The sequence below is a fragment of the Pocillopora damicornis genome, chromosome 12 (assembly GCF_964200805.1).
Source record: "Pocillopora damicornis chromosome 12, jaPocDami1.2, whole genome shotgun sequence".
Taxonomy (NCBI): Eukaryota; Metazoa; Cnidaria; class Anthozoa; order Scleractinia; family Pocilloporidae; genus Pocillopora; species Pocillopora damicornis.
This window is the reverse complement of record NC_142681.1, coordinates 7,791,589-7,810,352: the sequence shown is the minus strand read 5'-3', so window position 1 is coordinate 7,810,352 and position 18,764 is coordinate 7,791,589. Positions and strand designations below refer to the sequence as shown.

Sequence of the window (18,764 nt, the reverse complement as noted above, 5' to 3'; positions counted from 1 at the left end):
AAAATTACTATTTTGGTCGATTTTTTTCAGTCTGCGAGAGAAAAGGAACAACTAACACTGAAGATCATCTACCTTGAAACACAGATTAATGGTTAGTTTTATGTGGTCACGCATGCATGAAAAGAAAAGTGCGCGCGGACTAGGAAGCCATTTTACTAAGAGTTGCCGATGTTCAACCAACAATAAGTCGTTTACCCCCTCCCCTTCTCTACTGCTTCTCGTTCCGTCATAAATAGTTCAGTTTTTAGTTTTTCCCGGTTTACTTTATCACTCAGACCTTGAATCTGTTCAATCTTTTATTGTAAGTACTTGCAATATTCATTTACAGCTAAAGAGAAGGAGATCGCCTTTCCTAAACAAACTCTCGTTGGGACAGACAAAGACATTGCTAATCTCGAAGAAAAACTGTCCCAGCTAAAACAAACTGTGCAAACAACTCAATCTGATTTTGTCAAGCACATGGCATCAATAGACGAAAAGCTACAGGAGGCAAAGAAGAAAATTGCCGAGCTTGAGGGGGCCTTAATTTTACTGTCAAGAAGAGTAAACCAAAAGCAGAAGAGTCCCGGAGCAAACCATAAACATTTAATGGTGAGTATGTAAGTTGGGATGGGGTCGTATCAACTGAGTGGTGACAACGCGGTTGAACAGACAATTAGAATTGTCAATGTACCCTTTGGCACTTTTACAAAGTACTCGCCTAATCTTTTTTTTAACTTTCTAGGGAGTCCATATCCTTACCATCGCCCATTACATCCTATTCTGGCGAGCACTGTTTCCAGTAGAAAAAAATTAGCAAACTGTAAAATGCCTGTTATAAGCTCCCCAAATTAACAAGGCGTTTTTGATCAAGACACGACCGAGCGAAGGGTCTCGGGCGATAGCTCTTTTACGCAGGCGCAAATTAAAAATGTACCGTCAGAATCAAAAAAAGGAACAAATTTCCTTTGTTTTGACATGTAAAGTAAAGCAATGTACCGTCAGAATAAAAAAAAGGAACAAATTTCCTTTGTTTTGACATGTAAAGTGTCGAACAAAAAGCAGATTTACGCTCGTCAAATGGCGTTTCAAAACAGCTTTATCTTGCTCCTTTTGATTTTTTCCTGTTTTTTAAGCGTGAAAGCAGTAGGAGAGGGATCAGGAAACTCAGAAAGCGCTTCGGGAATTAATCTGCCATCGTTTATTTACAAGATAAACAGGTAAGATTTGTGAAGTTCGTTGAAATATGAAGTCTAAATAAATGCCCTTTTTAAGCTTGTTTACTGGATTTTTCGTAAACTTCCCTGATTAATTTTTCGTTTCAGCTTACTAATCTATACTATTTCAAAGCAATGTTACAAAGACGAAGACGAAGAACCATGAGTCGTTCCTTTCAACAATCGTAAACAAAGTGTTAGAGCAATCAGATATACGAGGTGTAATAATCAATAGCCGCATATCAGAAGTCTTCAGAAAGAAAGTATTCTGTCTTCAGAAAGCTGTCAAGAAAGCTAGTAATCGTGGAGGAAGGCAACTAAATGCACTCTTAGCAAGTTGGAAACGGGTCCTCGGTATCGATTTAAGAGCCTGTCCACGAGAGCACCGGGCAGTCGTGCTACATGCCATTTCACCGATTTCATTGAAACTTTGCCAGTACGCAAAGTTACGTCAACAATGACACAAAGAAAGTGCACACAAAATTTTACTACAATTAGCACTCTTGCACAAGAACAATAAACAAACGAAAAAGAATGTAAGGCGTTGCGATCTACAGATGGTATCAGTTCAAATTTGAACACAACATGCTCTTCTATCTCAGTGGTCAATGTCTTCTCTTCAATCTGTTCCATTTCTTCCCTCAGGTGATTTGAGTAAGATTTCATGAGTGGATGATCCTCTTCACAGTTGGCACCAAGGAGTATATTATTATCATCACAACTTTGTACTCTGTTCAGCAGGTTGAGAAAGCTAAGTATGCAGTGACTGTGTCATCCTTGCCAAATGGCGCACCATCTGCCCCCACTGCCACATACAGTACTCCTCACTCAACCTAATCAAAAGATCACATCCATCGGAATATTTTATTTCCATCACTATCTACTTACAAAAGACCTTTATAAGGAGTTCTGTTAGTTTTTGAGGGAAACTTTTCAGGATTTGCAAAATTGCCATTTTCGCTTCAAAATAGGTAAAATGTATGAAGCTCTCACTGCGATGGTATTTAACCAATTACTCTGAGGATTTGCACACATATTTTTCCATTCTTAGTTAATATTCGCAACAAGTATCAGTCAATTTGATTGACGGCTTGTCAATCAACAGAGGCAAAGAAACGACTGTGTTTTTAGACTTTTCGATTCATCCAAATATTTGACAACTTTGAGGTCAAATATCTCCCCTTTCCAGAAAGCTACAACACTAATCTTGATTCCCCTTTATAACCCATCATTTCATCTCTGAAAATCACCAAAAACATCTTTGGGCGCTACCGTATTTTTGTCTTGGATGCCTTTTAAAATCTGCGACTGTGACAAGTTTCTCTCAACTACACCTGTCACGCAATTCTTGCTTTAGGCGGTCGCTTGACGCTTTTTGTTGACATCACTGTACAAGTTCCAGTGTGCTACAACTTCGGCTTTTACAGACGAGAAATTCTGCGCTCTCGCTTGAGAGCAAATATCAATAGTTCTATCAGACTAAAAACTGTGCTTCTATCCCGAAAATAAAATTAAAATAGAGTTGTCGTTGTCACTTAGCGCCATCGAACATTTCCATGCAGAACTCGGCTAAGCTAACATCTGTTGCGTGACCCGAAGACTCTCCTTAAGAATTATTCAAGCGCATTGTTCATGCTGTCTGCTAGATAGCAATTTCAGAATAATCTGCAGATCTCTATGATTATTTGCCTGCTTTTATCGTAAAATATCTGCATATTTTTTCAAGCATTCTATGACTACATATAAATCTACATCTCTCTAGATCGAGTGTTGCCGGCGTTTAATTGCTTGACTTGTAAAATTTATTAAGAATGAGCCAGCAGTATTTTGACCAGTAGGCTTCCTGCAAATTTCCCTTGATAAAATCAGTTGTTTTCGTGAGCAAAGACCATAAATATGAAAGAAAAGTGAGATGCAAATGTCGTTATTTTTTTTTTTAGCTTAATAGCAGCTGTACCCTCTGCTGCAGTCTTCGTTTAAATTTTGCAAGGTCCCTCCTTATCTTCTGCCTTGTTCGGTCAGTTTCGACTTCTGAAGCTAGATCATCGGCATCGGCCTCTTCGTCATCATTCATATTTACAGAGAGGGACCTCGTCAGTAAACCAATTTTTGTTAAGGCAGATAACCGCCTGAAGTATCGAGCGATTTGCTGCTCTATCAACCGGTCAGTCTTAGACAACATTTCTGGCTGGTGTCGTCTCTTAAACTCGATATTTGGGAAGTCACATTAGAGGCGGTTGCCTTGCAAGTTTCCACCACTGTCCAGCACATGTCTAGGAGATAATTCTTTGCTTTCTGAGAAAAGGTGGCTGTTTTTTGTGTTTTCCAAAGAGCCCATCCAAAGTCCACTTGGCTAGTTAGGGATTGTTCGTCAGAATTTTACCTGAGGTCCGTCCTTGAACGTAGCCATCCCCTATAGAATGGCAAGCCGGTCTTCGTCTATTTCCTCTTGATCTTATCATAAGCGGATTCTTTTTTGTCAGCTTCACTGTGTTTGTCTTTGTTAGGGTGCTTTTGGGTGGCAGTCAATGACTGAAACGTCTCGATACGTTCTTCCTTTTAGCAAGAATATCTCGCTTTCTTGTTCTGTCTGTGACGGATTGGATATAGTTCTCGCAATGACCCGCGTTCAGAGATCTGTGCAAGTTACCGATAACCATCCGCTTCTACGATTAGTTTGCTGAAGGTCTCTAATGTGATGAGCCTAGTGAGACCCTGAGGTGCTCCAAACTGTGTCAGTTGGTCTGAGCTCTAAACTTGTCGCAGTTCTTAAGTCAGAGGGAGGATCGCCCACCTCTATTTATGTGAGCGCCTCTACAGTACCTGCGTATCCCTAGCAATCATATGATATCAAGTTCATCTCAGTCACAAATCACCAGTTAGGAAAACTGATGTTCAGATAAGCGCTCTTCTTGCCCTTCTTCCTTATTCATTGCCGACTCCAAGATAGCAGTTACAGTACGCGTTCTATTAGGTTTACAGTCACCTTGCCACCAGGAAGACTCGCCACCAGCTTTGATTTCTTCTGCCATCTTCAGATTCACCTCTCTCTCAACTTTACGTCTCCGATTTTTATGAGGAGAATAGTGGCATTTACGAACCCGAAGGTCTGAATCTCACATTAAGTTGTGCACGATATTTGAGGCATATCGTGAAATCGCGGTCTTCGTAACTCTCCAAATAAGCCAATACGCGCTAGAATAAGCTTCTTCTCGGACGAAACGCGTGTTTGGGATACATCTACGTCTCTCAATTTTTTTTTTAAGCTGTACACCTACGAATTTATAGGCATGAGCTGTTGCCGTCCCTGGTCAGCGCAAGAAAAATAACATTTGGTTCTACAGTTAGTTGCAAGTGAGCAAGACAACTGCACCATCTTGACTCTATCAATTCGAGTGTTAGGTTGAATTGAGGGCTTTTTAGACACTTGATTTCTTATATGGCATCACTTTGAAGACGTAATACAACTGATACACCTACACTACATAGGATTAACAATGTCTGTTGCGCTGTTGCGAGAAGGAGGAAAATATTACCGGAAGTGTAAACTCTTTAAGAGTTTCAGAGACGTTTCAGAGATGTCTATCTTCGGCTGTCACAAAAAATTGACCCCCACTTAAATTCACTGGGAAAAATGACAAACTCCTTGTTGAAAAAATTGGAATTAATTTGACCGATACGCCGGTTGTTTCAATTTTGCTTTTTCCTCGCGCTGTTATAAAACAGTTCATAAATTGACCAATAAATAAAATATTTTGAACTACCGTTCGGAATTTGCTTTTTCTTTAATTTTCTGCGTGCAAATCAAGGGTAGACAAAGTTTGTAAAACATTTGACAAGAATTCCATGGGGTTCACCTCGATAATTTTCGTCGGTCAGAGTCAAGATGCGCTAAGCTAAGCGACATCGCCCTCGAGTAAAATAATTTTCCAAAGAATAAATGTGGCGTGCGTGAGGAAACGCACATTTTTTCATTATTGTGATCAAAGCCCAATGATGTATCTAAATGGGTAGTTACGGTATCAAACCATTGATTATGACAGGGTAAGCTAAACTTTTCTGTCGAGGTCGACCTGACTTCACACTAAAAGCGTTTTGGACGGAACAAACAAGTGAGCATCACCGCACGAACTGAGAAAGTAAAAACTTGTATTTATCTCCCACACGTTTCGTCGGACAAGAGTAGACTTCATCAAGGATTTTTTCAAGTAGGGCAAATAAGCTTGCTCATATACAAATAGTAAATAAGTTGTCTCTTTACTATTGAAGCCAGTGGATAGAATTCGCTAGGTGCGCCCACGGTGTGATATATGCGGGATATTTTCCGGACGTTACATGTACGAATACGCGATCCGTTTGAGGGTAGCAGATTTAATGTAAATATTTGACCCCTCAACATCACGTAATGTCTCTAGTTTACAGAGGTCTTAGAACGTTTCATTACATGGATTTGCCTTCGGCGGGTAGAAGGTTAAAAGCGAATTTCTCAGGCGTAATTGCCTTTGATTTCTCAATTGATGTTGTCGCAAACACAGTTTTTGGGAGTCACGAAACAAAAAACTTATCAGGACCTAGTTTCATGTTCTAATGGAAATAGATAGCAAATAAAAACACATTCTCTTGAGAAATAAAGTTATAAATAACAGGGGTTCTCTGAAACAAATAGTGATAGAAAAGGGTTTAATTTCTGGTCAATATTGACTTTTCACAGCCTACTTCCAAATCTGAGGGAACGCGCTGAGGGAGTAAAAAAACATAAATGTGTGATAATGCAAGGCAGAGAATAAAAATACAAATAAAGAAAAAGAAGCAAACATAGGAACCTGTATTGCAGCGTGCAGATATCTTTTGAGCCAGACCTACACAGCTTAGCCCGACACCACCCAAAAAAACTCGAAAGAGTGCTGTATATGAACTGGCACGCACGTGCACGCAGGAAAGGCCATGACAATCGGCGAAAATAATAGCAAATGTAGATGATATTTGCAGTCAAAAAACAGGAAAATAAGATAACAGAAGGATTAAGAACTTTCCAGAAGTGTCTTCTTGAAAAAAAAAAAAAAAGATAAACAATTTCTACTTCTCATGAAAGGTCACGCAGTCACGCAACAAATACTACTTCTACGTGGAATTTCTTAATGGTGGAAAGTGGAAAAAACATTTTCCAGTCTTATTTTCTGGAAACATGACGCAGTTACAATGAATTTTATGGGGCTATTGATATTTCCTATCAAATAAGGGGGGCAGAGTTTCCCGTCATCCGCGGTATGGAAAAGCCGAAGTTGTTACACACAGGAACTTGTACGTCAACAAGCACGCGACATGACTTTAAAATATCCTCTCCTGTTGCAGTTCCCTTATTATTTGTGCGATAATGATAATAGACGATCAAATTATAGGCTAATGAATGTTTTGTTCTGTAACAAGAGCCCTATTTCCTGATTTTAGCAAATCTCCAAAGTAATAAACGACAAGAGAAAGAAACGCTACGATTTTCCCATCGATTTTTCGCCCACATGCATCTCTCTAAACGTGAAATTTTCCATTCCTACAAAAAATCTCGAAAGTTTTTCATATTTTTCACTTTTCTTGATCAATCATCTTGTATAAAGAGCCAATAAATGTAGGTTTATTTGGTCAAGCGACCGCCTAAAGCAAAAATTGCGTGACAGGTGTAGTTGAGAGAAACTTGTCACAGTCGCAGATTTTAAAAGGCATCCAAGACAAAAATACGGTAGCGCCCAAAGATGTTTTTGGTGATTTTCAGAGATGAAATGATGGGTTATAAAGGGGAATCAAGATTAGTGTTGTAGCTTTCTGGAAAGGGGAGATATTTGACCTCAAAGTTGTCAAATATTTGGATGAATCGAAAAGTCTAAAAACACAGTCGTTTCTCTGCCTCTGTTGATTGACAAGCCGTCAATCAAATTGACTGATACTTGTGGCGAATATTAACTAAGAATGGAAAAATATGTGTGCAAATCCTCACAGTAATTGGTTAAATACCATCGCAGTGAGAGCTTCATACATTTTACCTATTTTGAAGCGAAAATGGCAATTTTGCAAATCCTGAAAAGTTTCCCTCAAAAACTAACAGAACTCCTTATAAAGGTCTTTTGTAAGTAGATAGTGATTGAAATAAAATATTCCGATGGATGTGATCTTTTGATTAGGTTGAGTGAGGAGTACTGTATGTGGTAGTGGGGGCAGATGGCGCGCCATTTGGCAAGGATGACAGTCACTGCATACTTAGCTTTCTCAACCTGCTGAACAGAGTACAAAGTTGTGATGATAATAATATACTCCTTGGTGCCAACTGTGAAGATCATCCACTCATGAAATCTTACTCAAATCACCTGAGGGAAGAAATGGAACAGATTGAAGAGAAGACATTGACCACTGAGATAGGAGAGCATGTTGTGTTCAAATTTGAACTGATACCATCTGTAGATCGCAACGCCTTACATTCTTTTTCGTTTGTTTATTGTTCTTGTGCAAGAGTGCTAATTGTAGTAAAATTTTGTGTGCACTTTCTTTGTGTCATTGTTGACGTAACTTTGCGTAACGTAGCATGTATTTAACCGTATTTTTCATCGTAGTTTGGTGTAGTTTTGCAGTGTAGTTTCGTATATTTATTCTTTTCGCTTCGTGCAGTTTGTTCGCCATTAGGCAGGATCTATAACATTGCAACAAATGTAAGTTTTGTATCATGTAGTTTTCTTCGTTGTTTTCATTGTAGCTTTGCTTTTGTATTTAGTCTAGTTTATATTGTAATAGTTTTCGTTCGCTGTTTTATTTGCAGTTTTAACCATACCATGTCGTTTCGTTCCGCGTTAAAAATTGCGCTAGAATTAGTATTAGTCGCCAGTGGCAGTTACACCATCTGACATGAAATGCATGTCATCCCACTTACGAGAACTAAACAATTGTGCAACCCACTTTCCACCTTTTGCCAATGTTAATCGAACACACAAGGGAGCCATGGTTTTATTGGTGGCCCTAAAGCAACATGGTGACCATGGCAGTACACCGAGAGACTGGCCATTGCAGAGAAAGTGGAAAAGTCAAAGGAAAGACTTAAAGATCCCATGGGCAAACAAAGAAGTCATATTACAGATTCATTGCTCAAAACAAGTTGAGACAAGAATTTGTTCCTCTGTCGGGGAAGTATGTTGATTTACTCAAGGTGGAGCCTCTACATAGCACAAACAATGCTTGGCAGAACTGGTTTTCAGCTGCACTCTCTGCTGTAATGCAGTACACAAACCAGAGTCACCTCAAGGCAGAAACAACAGTCTCTGATCTTCTAGACAGTTCCCCTCTGCTAGCAGTTTTGAAGTGCCTGGAAGACAAGGTCAAGCATGGGAGATTACACAAGGCCTTTCTTCGGTGGTTCACCGAGAAGCAAAAGAAAGGTATTACATTCTCATATGGATTCACAAGGCTTGAATCAAAGTACTTTTGTTGGCATTTTGTCTCTTTGATATAGGAAGTTCTGAAGATCAACTCTCTTTCAAAGGGGTCAGTTGTGAAACTTCACACTGGCATTTGTTGTTGTTGTTGAATTCAGAGACGCAGTTTCTATTTACTCAACAGTCGAGGTGCACATTGAGCAAGTGGGAAAGCTAAAGACCTCATGCTAACACTTTTTCAATGCCAATTGTTTGTTGCTTAACGGTATCACTTCTACTGTGAGGACAATTGGACACGAAGGTTAACATCCGAACAGGAAGTTTAATATCTGAGGCTTTGCTATGGATTAGGCCTCAATTCAATGCAGGATAGAGAGGCAAAGCATGTTAAGCTGGCTTAGTATGTGGAAAACAAATGCAATGCCAAAAAGAGCTTACAGTGGTGGAGAGTGTTTAAACACAAATTTGTCCACATGATGTGCCTGAGAGAAAGGGACCCCAACAGCATTGCTTATTGCATCAAAAAGAGGAATATCAGCGATTCTTACATTCCTAGGAGAGTTTGAGATTGTGACCACAGGTTTTGCTATTGTGGACTTTCAAAGTCAACTGTTGATAATGAAGGGTGAGATTTGCTCAAGTGATGTCATGAAGGCCATTAAGCAGAGTGTTGCTAGTGGAAAAATTAGTCAAAACTAAAACTAAACTTGTTACTCAAACAATTTCTTTAGAATTAGATGTAGGTTATACAACCATTCTTCCATTATGGTGCAGTATCTAAACAAAGTGTCACTTAATTTCCACTAACATAACATTAAACTTGATTACAAAATTATTTCTACACATACATGTATGATCCAAAAAGAGACTTGGTAGTTTATTTCAATATTCAACACAGCCCAAGTTAATATACAAAAAAAAAAATCTTGAAAAATTTATCGGTTAAGTCAAGTTTGTCCACATATGATTAAAACCAATGGAACTAATTAAACATACACCTTTGCATCTGTTTGTTCAGTGCTGCAAGATGCTGCTCATGTTCCAGTATCCTTAAATGAAATTTAATGATGAGAACTTCAGCACCTAACTGTGCGCCATCAGAGGAGGAAACTTCAGAGGATACCCTCCTTCACTGCAGTTTAAGTCGACCCTCAATAAGAATTTTGCCATACATATTGTGCAGCTTTTCTTTTTACCACAGGAATTAGATGGACCAAATGTAAGTAGGGCAGGGGAAAAACGTACCTTAGATCCAGTTAAATAAAAAAGATCGAACCGATTATATTTAAATTCTTCCATTGATGTTGACACAACAGGAATTGCTGTGGATTGCTCTAAAGCTATTGACAGTTATCTCTGTAACAGAAGGATGGCTGAACAGGCATGCACTAATAGTATCTAATAAAACTCTGTTTGCTTTGTTTCAAAAATTTTATAGCTAACTTCTTATTGACTTTGATTTGCTATTGTCGAATAAACAAGGTTATAATGTGAATAAAATATTTGGGTTGTTGCCAGACTTGAAATTTGTGAGTGTCTTTTGAAAGACCTTCAAATTATTGACAGATGTTTCCATAACATGATAATGAACCATAGCTGGTTAAGCATTTTCGGTTTTCAGATGAATTTTCATCTTTGTCATGGCTAATTCCTATAACTTGACATGCTCTGCATACTATCAAATCATCATGAGTGATTTGAAATGAAATTGTTTACATTCCGATACATACACACTGATCAGAGCACTGGATCAGAGGTTAACTTGAGTGTTTCCTACTTTAAAAAGCTCAAACCGCTTGAAATTGGTAACCTCAATTCTCAAGCCTTTTTTTTAAATACTCTTGTAATGTAATAGTTACTGATAATTTTTCTTTAATTCTTATTCTTACTTTATTATATCTTTAGAATAACTTTTTCCCTAACTGATTTATTTTTTAACAGAATCTAAAATGATTGGATGATCGATAAAGAATATCCTTTTGATCAAACGCAACCTTATTTCACTTTTATAATTAACCTTTGTTTTGTCAGTACTACACAACAAGTATAACAAGTGCTACACAACAAGTATAGAGTCCACAGATCTCCTCAGGTGAAACACTTGTGCAAACTGAATAAGCAAAGGTAAAACTTTTAAGTTTCTCACTATGTTAATGAACTTTGGGGAAAGCAGAAAATGTTTTTCCATGCACTCACAGACACTTGAGAAATTGCTTGTTGGTTATTGTGCAAATATCATAGTATCGTAACAACAGTCTGATCACACAAGCATTGTGATGCCCTGTAGATCTTATTACTTTAATCAAGATTCTCCTGCCAATTGCAAAGCCCAGAGCAAACTTAAGTAAAGTCCAATTTTGGAAACCAGTCAGAACAAACTGTCCACAGTTGAACAAAAACTGGATAGTGGCATAGAACAAAAGTACATTATTATATGATGACGTACTACTGCACATTTCAAATAACCCCTTATAGTTGAAAATACTTCGCTTGATTGGCAAGCATTCCATCAGCTTTGAATAGTGATGAGGATCTTCACAATTTTATGAGGGTGATTCTATTAATATACTAATACAATCGTGCATAGTCATGGTCTCCATTCATCAAAAAATGGGCAAGGACGAGATATCTTCAAAATCACAATGTAGGGAAAATTTAACAAAAGAATTGTCATCCAGCGTCATGGTCAAAACTTAGAGAAGATGAATGAACAAAGGCATTTTTATCATCGTTTTTACATTTGTAACTGTTTATAAAACACTGGACTCCAACTTGAAAGCATTTTGTGCGAGCAATGTATACTTCTTTGACAGCTCCTATCGGAAAAACTTCAAACTCCAATTATGGTTTTTGGTCTAAAATTCAATAAATCTACATGTGCCAAAGGATGCCTCTTAGGCACTGAATATACCCCTCATGGGAGGTGGCAATTTTTCCAGCAGTTAGGCAGTCGTGATGCATAGAAACATAGCTTCAATGACCTCAAATCATCTGAAGTCAAATTTTCCAAGCTTCTTTTAAGGGAAATCTTATTGAAGGTTCATAAGAATGCTACTGATGTAAACCAATGAGGTAAATCACGGATTCAGCTTCCTCACAAATTCAGTCAACCCAGCCAAAAGACCACATCCATCAGAATATTTTATTTCAATTACTATTCACTTATAAAAGACCTTTATAGGTAGTTCTGATAACACCCTCCATCTGTTCAACATTCTAGATATTCTAACAGTAAATAATTTGTATCAACACAGTGCTTTAAAGTTTTTGCATCTATGGCAGAAAGGCCTGCTTAAGTGGATCTACTCCAAAATCATTTTTAATATGCAAGCAGTATTCATGGATACAACACCAGATATGCTCCCAAAAAATTTATGTAAACCTTGAGTGTACAATAACTCTGGAGAACAAGCATTTGCAAAGAAAATAAAAACTGACCTTGACAAAACAATAGAGAATCTCGATAGGGGAACATCGAAGTCATCACTTAAAGTCCCTCTCTGAAACCAGAAGTGCCAGCGCCCACCCAAGCAGAAATAGAAAAGTTTTAATCAAAAACAAAGCCTGCTTTTCTGAGCATTTTACCCCGTATGCTGACCAATACTTATTGCCCAATCACAAAATCCCAATCCAAACTTAGCGGCTATTTAGCCTCCTGGCTCTTCATTTGAACTATTCCTCAGTGTTCTAAGTATTTTGTATTTTAAATTTGTAATGTACAACAGTGTATAAAGTATTACATTTTATGCGTAAAAAATGGTCACTGAGTCACCAGGAACCGAGACCAATAATTTCAGACCTTTAATACAACTACCAGCCAGAAAAAGGAAACAAAAATTTGCTTCATATGCCATTCAGACAGCAATCTATGAAGGTCAGTAAATCAAAGTAAACAAGTGAAAAAAACTTTGTAAAAGTGAGCAAAGAGAACTAGATGCTGTGCGCCATGCATTGTCAGTAAGGCATATTCCCTTTGGAGATTTAATAGAATGATACAGTTGTAGTAAAGATAAACAAATTTAATGAAAATTAGACACCTATGCCTAGAGAAAAACACTGTCAGGGCTATGTAAATAGGTTTTAAATCGATACTTTGAACTATTTTTATTCGACCAAAGAATTCTTTTTATTGGTCTTGATATCTTGATATTTACATATTTGCAATGAAGATAAAGTCATATTAAGGGGTTAGACTTGTCTTTGTATAGATATTCCAGACTGTATTTTGATTTTTTTCTACCGTAATTTTAGCTTTTATCAATTTTTTTACTTTCTTATTTGAAATGGGTAATGATATAATTGTACATGGATCACATACATGAGTAGCACCATGCACAAAAGTTTGCCACTCTCATGCTGACAAACACCAAGAAGTTCAACACATCTCCCCAGCCCTGCAGGGACAAGGTTTCTCCTATTTTAAGAAACAGCTGCTAGTATGCAATGTCACACAGTTGCATAATGCTATGAACAGCCTTGAGCCCTCATATAATAAACATAAACAGTTTCAAACATTTCTTTAAGGAGGCATACTTTGCCTTAACTATTTAGGTCACCTCTAAAATGTGTTACGAGGCCCAGATGTTAGTGTATAATCTCCTTTTTTTGCCATCTTTTCATTCCCTGAATTTCTGTTGTTCCCATAAATGCCAAAGTAAATTTAAACCACAAGGAATATATATATGTATATAATATGCACATCCACGCCTATTATTCAAATCTGCAAATAGGCGTCATGGTAAATTTCAATTCTCTGTTCAATTGTTGCACAGTAGACAACTTCATTACGTTTCTTGAGTGATAATAATTCAGGTTGGTGGAAGATAAGTAATATTTCTTTGATGCAGAGGTTGCATCTTTTGCTTGCACTGTTGTAGGGTGATCTTCATGAAAGGATGCGCCATGAAATAAAGTGGTCAATGTTATTTTCTTGAAGGGTCCAGATATGTTTGCTGAGTTCGGTAGAGGTTCTGTGTTTTGTGTGTTAGAACAATGCGGTGTGGTTTCTGTATCTAGTCTTGAAGTCGTTTTCTGTAAGTCTGATGTATGTCTCAGCGGTGGTGTTGTCCTCACGTGCGACAGTGGCTTGGTAGATTGGTGATGACTGGAAGCAGTTTCCGTTAAGTGAACATGTGATCTTCTGTCGGCAGCTGCAAGTTTTGCTGTCTTTTGTGTTGGTGTTATCAATGGTGTCATTGATGTGTTTGGATGAATTTACAACGCATTTGTTGTGGTTGTCCATGATCTGTTAAGTGTTATTCATGCAACTGTAACTGATTTCGATTGTGTTACGATTAAAGATTCTTCTGAGTTTGTGGTCTTTCGAGAAATGCTTGTCTACTAGGGCAAAGAATTGGTGTCCAATATTGGTGCTGACAATTTTGCTGAATGAGGGGTTGTACCAGAGCATGTTGTTCCGTTATCTGCTTTTTGGTTGTTAGTTGTGGGTGGTTCGTAGTGTAGAGTGTACCAGTATCTGCATTCTTCGAGTGCTTATTGATATGGAGCCGCCCCTCCATATCAAAAAGCATTCACCAAGTGCTTTTTGATATGGAGGAGCGGCTCCATATCAAAAAGCACTCGACAAATGCGGATACCAGTCCATTCTACATTATGAACCACCCATAACTAACAAACGAAAAGACAGTCAACGGAACAACATACTCTGGTGCAACCCCCAATTCAGCAAAAATGTCAGCACCAATATCAGAGACAGACTCCTTGCCATAGAAGACAAGCACTTCCCGAAAGACCACAAACTTAAAAGAATCTTTGATCGTAACACAATCAAAACCTGCTACAGCTGCATGAATAACACTAAGCAGACCATCGACAACAACAACAACAACAAACGCATTTTAAATTCATCCAAACCCTTCAATGACACCGCAAATAACACCAACACAAAAGACGCCAAAACTTGGAGCTGCCAACAGAAGAACACATGCCCACTTAACTGAAACTGCCTCCAGTCATCACTAATCTACCGAGCCACCGTCACACGTAAGGACAACAGCACCACTGAAACGTAAATCAGACTTACAGAAAACGACTTGAAGACTAGATACAGAAACCACACCACATCATTCCAACACACAAAACACAGAAACTCTACCGAACTCAGCAAACATACCTGGACCCTTAAAGAAAATAACATTGACCACTTTATTTTATGGCCCATCCTTTCATCAAGATCACCCTACAACAACACAAGCAAAAGATGCAACCTCTGCCTCAAAGAAAAATTACTTATCATCCACCAACCTGAATTATCATCACTCAATAAACGTAATGAACACGTGTCTTCATGCCACCACATAAACAAACAATTACTGTGTATATTAACAATTGAACAAAGCATTGAAATTTCCCGCCATGCCTTTATGCAAGTTTGTAAATTATATAAATGATGGTTATGAATATTCTTCACAATAAAATCCCCTGATGAGTGAGTAATCACGAAACAGGCTTGTAGGGATGAAAGTATAGTCTCTGTTTTTTCCCCTATCTCATAAATATTGCGCTCTACTTCTACGTATCAAGCACTGTACAACAGAAAAATCAGATCAGACTTCCTATATGTATATCTATGTATAGTTTTACGTGAGGCACATGTCTTGAAGGGGAGCTCACGAGATAGATCTCTAGCAAGCTACAATCAACCTGACAACTAACTTGCCGAGACTTTTCTCTTGAGGTAGTGATTGTCCTCTGAGATCACCAGTAAAAAGTCCTAAACCATTATAGAAAGAAAAGAAAGGCAAACTAAAGAAACACCCCCTGTGAATAAAGTTGTTGATGCAGACTCCTTAATTAATAACATGCCTTGGACACTCCACTCCATCCCACCAACAAGGAATTGTTAGGTCTCTGAGGATAGTCTTGACTCCTGTGAAAATTGCACTTTTTTCAGTCATTGCTCCCTCACTCTGGCCAAACAAATAGACAAAATAAGAACTGTAGCATGCTTAAGTTTCCTTAAGAGTAAAGTTAAGACATTTTCAATGAGTTATTCCTTTTAGCTTTCAAACACCTCAGATCTGTTCCTGCTTTAACAAATATTAAACTTATAATGTAATTAACATATGCATTAGCAACTTTGATAGGTGCTTTTGGTCAATTAGTACAAATAACAATTATCATTACTATTATTATCATTATTACTATGATTATACAACACCCGATATATTAATAAGTTCATCTTTCTTTGAATCTGACATTGATCGACCAATCGGTGAGTCTAGATTCAACCTGGCTTTATCAGACTATTGATCATAAAGCTCAGATGAAGAAAGGGATTTTAAAAGAAAAGGATATAAGCTAGTATATCTAAGCCCGTTTTCCTCAACTATCTCTATTATTTAACAAGTGGTCAACTTCAACTGTTCTGAACAGTTCTCTGAAAAATGTTTCAATTTTATCGTACAGTTTCTGTTTGACTATGTGCATAAGATAGTAGGTACATAGTTGTTGATTTATTGTTTGGCAATGTTTGCTCTACTATAAATTACTTTAGTAATTCAATCAATAATTTTTTGCTTTCTGCTTGTCCTGTATATCTAATGCCCTACAATTTCCTTGAGGCAAGTGTTTTTCACATGAAAAAGCCAGTTGGAGGGCGTGGCCACCTCAGACAAACAAGTAAAGAAGATTCAGAGATACCATGGTCTAACCATTACACATAACGTTCTGTCAACCTCAAATCCATCCGTGAGATAAATGTAGCTGTTTACACCATGAAAAAGAACTTGATAGCCATCTTACACCACTCTATCCAAGCTGGAGATTCAGCAAAGAAACACAGATTTTGTCCCCCTGACAAGAACTCCTGGTTTGACAGGCAACAAGAACGTTGACCGATAAAGGGATGACTGCTTGCCTCAGGTTTTTGTGGAATTGTTACACCCCACCCTTGTAATGTTAAGTTACACAGAACTGAAATGAATACATCAATTCTCTGGTTTGGGTTCAGTACCCAAAGAATAAATGTCATGATGTGAACGTGATTCCCTGTGCTGTGGTTTCTGCAGTATTACAATTTTATCATGGAACTGTTAGCTGCCAAAGATATCATCAAAGACCACCATCTTTTCACTTAAACATTTCAATTTTCACTAGTTTGTACACTTGTGGATTTTAAAGCATGTTGTAATTCTAAATAATTTTATCCGTAATTTAGTCTGTACTTTCCTAATAACTATTATAATTAGCTTTTATAATCATTAATTGCAAGTTGACTCAGAATAGACTTCTAGGAGAGGAAATAAACTACTGCATGGTTACTCTGGGAGACTAGAAAGACACAAAGGCAAAGAAGGTTCAAGTTAACCAACAAGCAAAGCAATTCTAATTCAGGCCAAATATGCAGATGAAAAATTAATGCACCCACCCAATCTCCCTACTTGGAGACTTGAGGTTATTAAGGAGCAAATGGTAGATCATTAAGACATTTAGTTAATACCATAAACTCATCTGAAAGTGGCAATCCCTTCTGCCACTCTTACAAGTCCATACATCTCTGCCTAGTGATCCTTTTTATTCTTTATATTCCCCTTTGGGGGAGCCTTCATGTGTCTGCTTTAAATGCCAAGGTTAAAGCTACCACTCAAGCCCCAACCAAAGTACAGAACATGGAAAACTCAAACCTTCCAAAGACTGCTCACAAGAATTGACAGATTCAAAATTAATGTTCTTTTATACCATCTGTGTATGGCAAAGACAATTCCTAGTTTTACCTAGTCATAAACGATTTTCAATGAGTAAATATCAGTTTTACATAAACTAAGTCTTAATTAGTAAATTTGATGCTAATAAACATAGATTTTATAATGCAAATTTTACCATGTATAGTAGTTTTTAAGGACCATGCATAATGTTAAATTTTTTCCAAAATTACTTTAAATTTTCTGCAATTCAGCTTACTAGCTGCGATGTGATATTTTGTGCATATTTTGTGCCTGATAAATCCACTAAATTTATCAAATACTTATCCAGCTAAGAATTCAACCAAAGTTAATCCAACAACAAAGATAAGTCCACACTTTTGCCTCCCTCAGACCGGAAGTAGCTTTATACCTTAACCAATCACAGAGATGCCATCAGCGACACACATGCCTCAGCCTTGAAATCAATAATTGAATAATTCCACCGGAATTTTCAAGATCAAAGTGCCAAATTCAAGGTGGTATTAAGTAGCTGTGGTTCTGGCCACAACAGAAAATGCTGAAAGGCTGGGCAAAAAAGGTTGTTTAAGTCTTCCAAAAGGGCAAAGAAAGAGAGGGAAAATGCCATAAATTTATCTTGAAGATAAAAATTCCAGACATTGATTCAAGTAAAATTTGAGGTAGGCTATCCAGGGATACTATGACTCTATGTTCACAGAGCATTTGTTGTCTTTGGAATATTGCATGTTGTGACCTTGAAAGATCATTCACTCAAAAGTTTGTCTTTCCAGCTTGAGGTGTTTGTAATCTTAATTACACACAATTTTTCGTTTGTTGCCAATTTCTTATACCACAGTCTTTAAAACACTGATTTACCTGTGACAATGAGAGTTTCAGCAATAGAAGAGGCAGTTTCATCTATAAGATGTCAAATGAAGCACATACTTGAGCAGTCATTTTTGATTCTTGTTTGCAGAATATCTGCAGCCACACTCCATTTCTGGTCATCACCTACGTTCCTGGCCTTCTTAAGATCCGAAGAACTAATTTCAAGACCTTACACTCCATTTCTGGTCAATTTCAAGACCTTTGGTGATTGCACCTTTGCCCGTTCTAGGCCACTTCTGTTGAACAAACTGCTGCTTGAAATTCAAAACAGTCAGTGTAGCCATTTTTAAGTTGTTTTAACATTTTTAATAGTTTTAGCATTTTAATATCTTTCATATTTTTCATATTTTATCGTTTAATTCCTTTAATATTTTTATAGAATATTTTGTAAGGTGCTTTAGAATATTTTTATAATTTTGGTGCTCTAGAAATGTTAATTATCATTATTATTATTATTATTGTCCAAGACACACGAAAGCGGTGTGGACCTATTTGTTTTGTAGAAGGCAAGATCAGGGAACACGACTTTCTACTCATTAAGAAGCAATTGATTTGACTATTTTAAAAAACTTTAAAACTTGTTGAATTGGTGACGAAAAAGAAGG

The 18,764-nt window shown here is 37.5% G+C and overlaps 1 protein-coding gene and 1 pseudogene across 4 annotated transcripts in view; one reads left to right on the top strand and one right to left on the bottom strand.

Annotated features, from left to right (window-relative positions):
• Positions 1-18,764, bottom strand: part of LOC149036312 (E3 ubiquitin-protein ligase CHFR-like) — a 45,728-nt gene that overhangs the window by 4,202 nt on the left and 22,762 nt on the right. The gene's annotated exons all lie outside the window — the stretch shown is intronic.
• On the top strand, positions 7,774-10,126 carry LOC149036314 (uncharacterized; annotated as a pseudogene). The gene has a single exon (XR_016181582.1). The product of XR_016181582.1 is annotated as an uncharacterized LOC149036314 (transcript).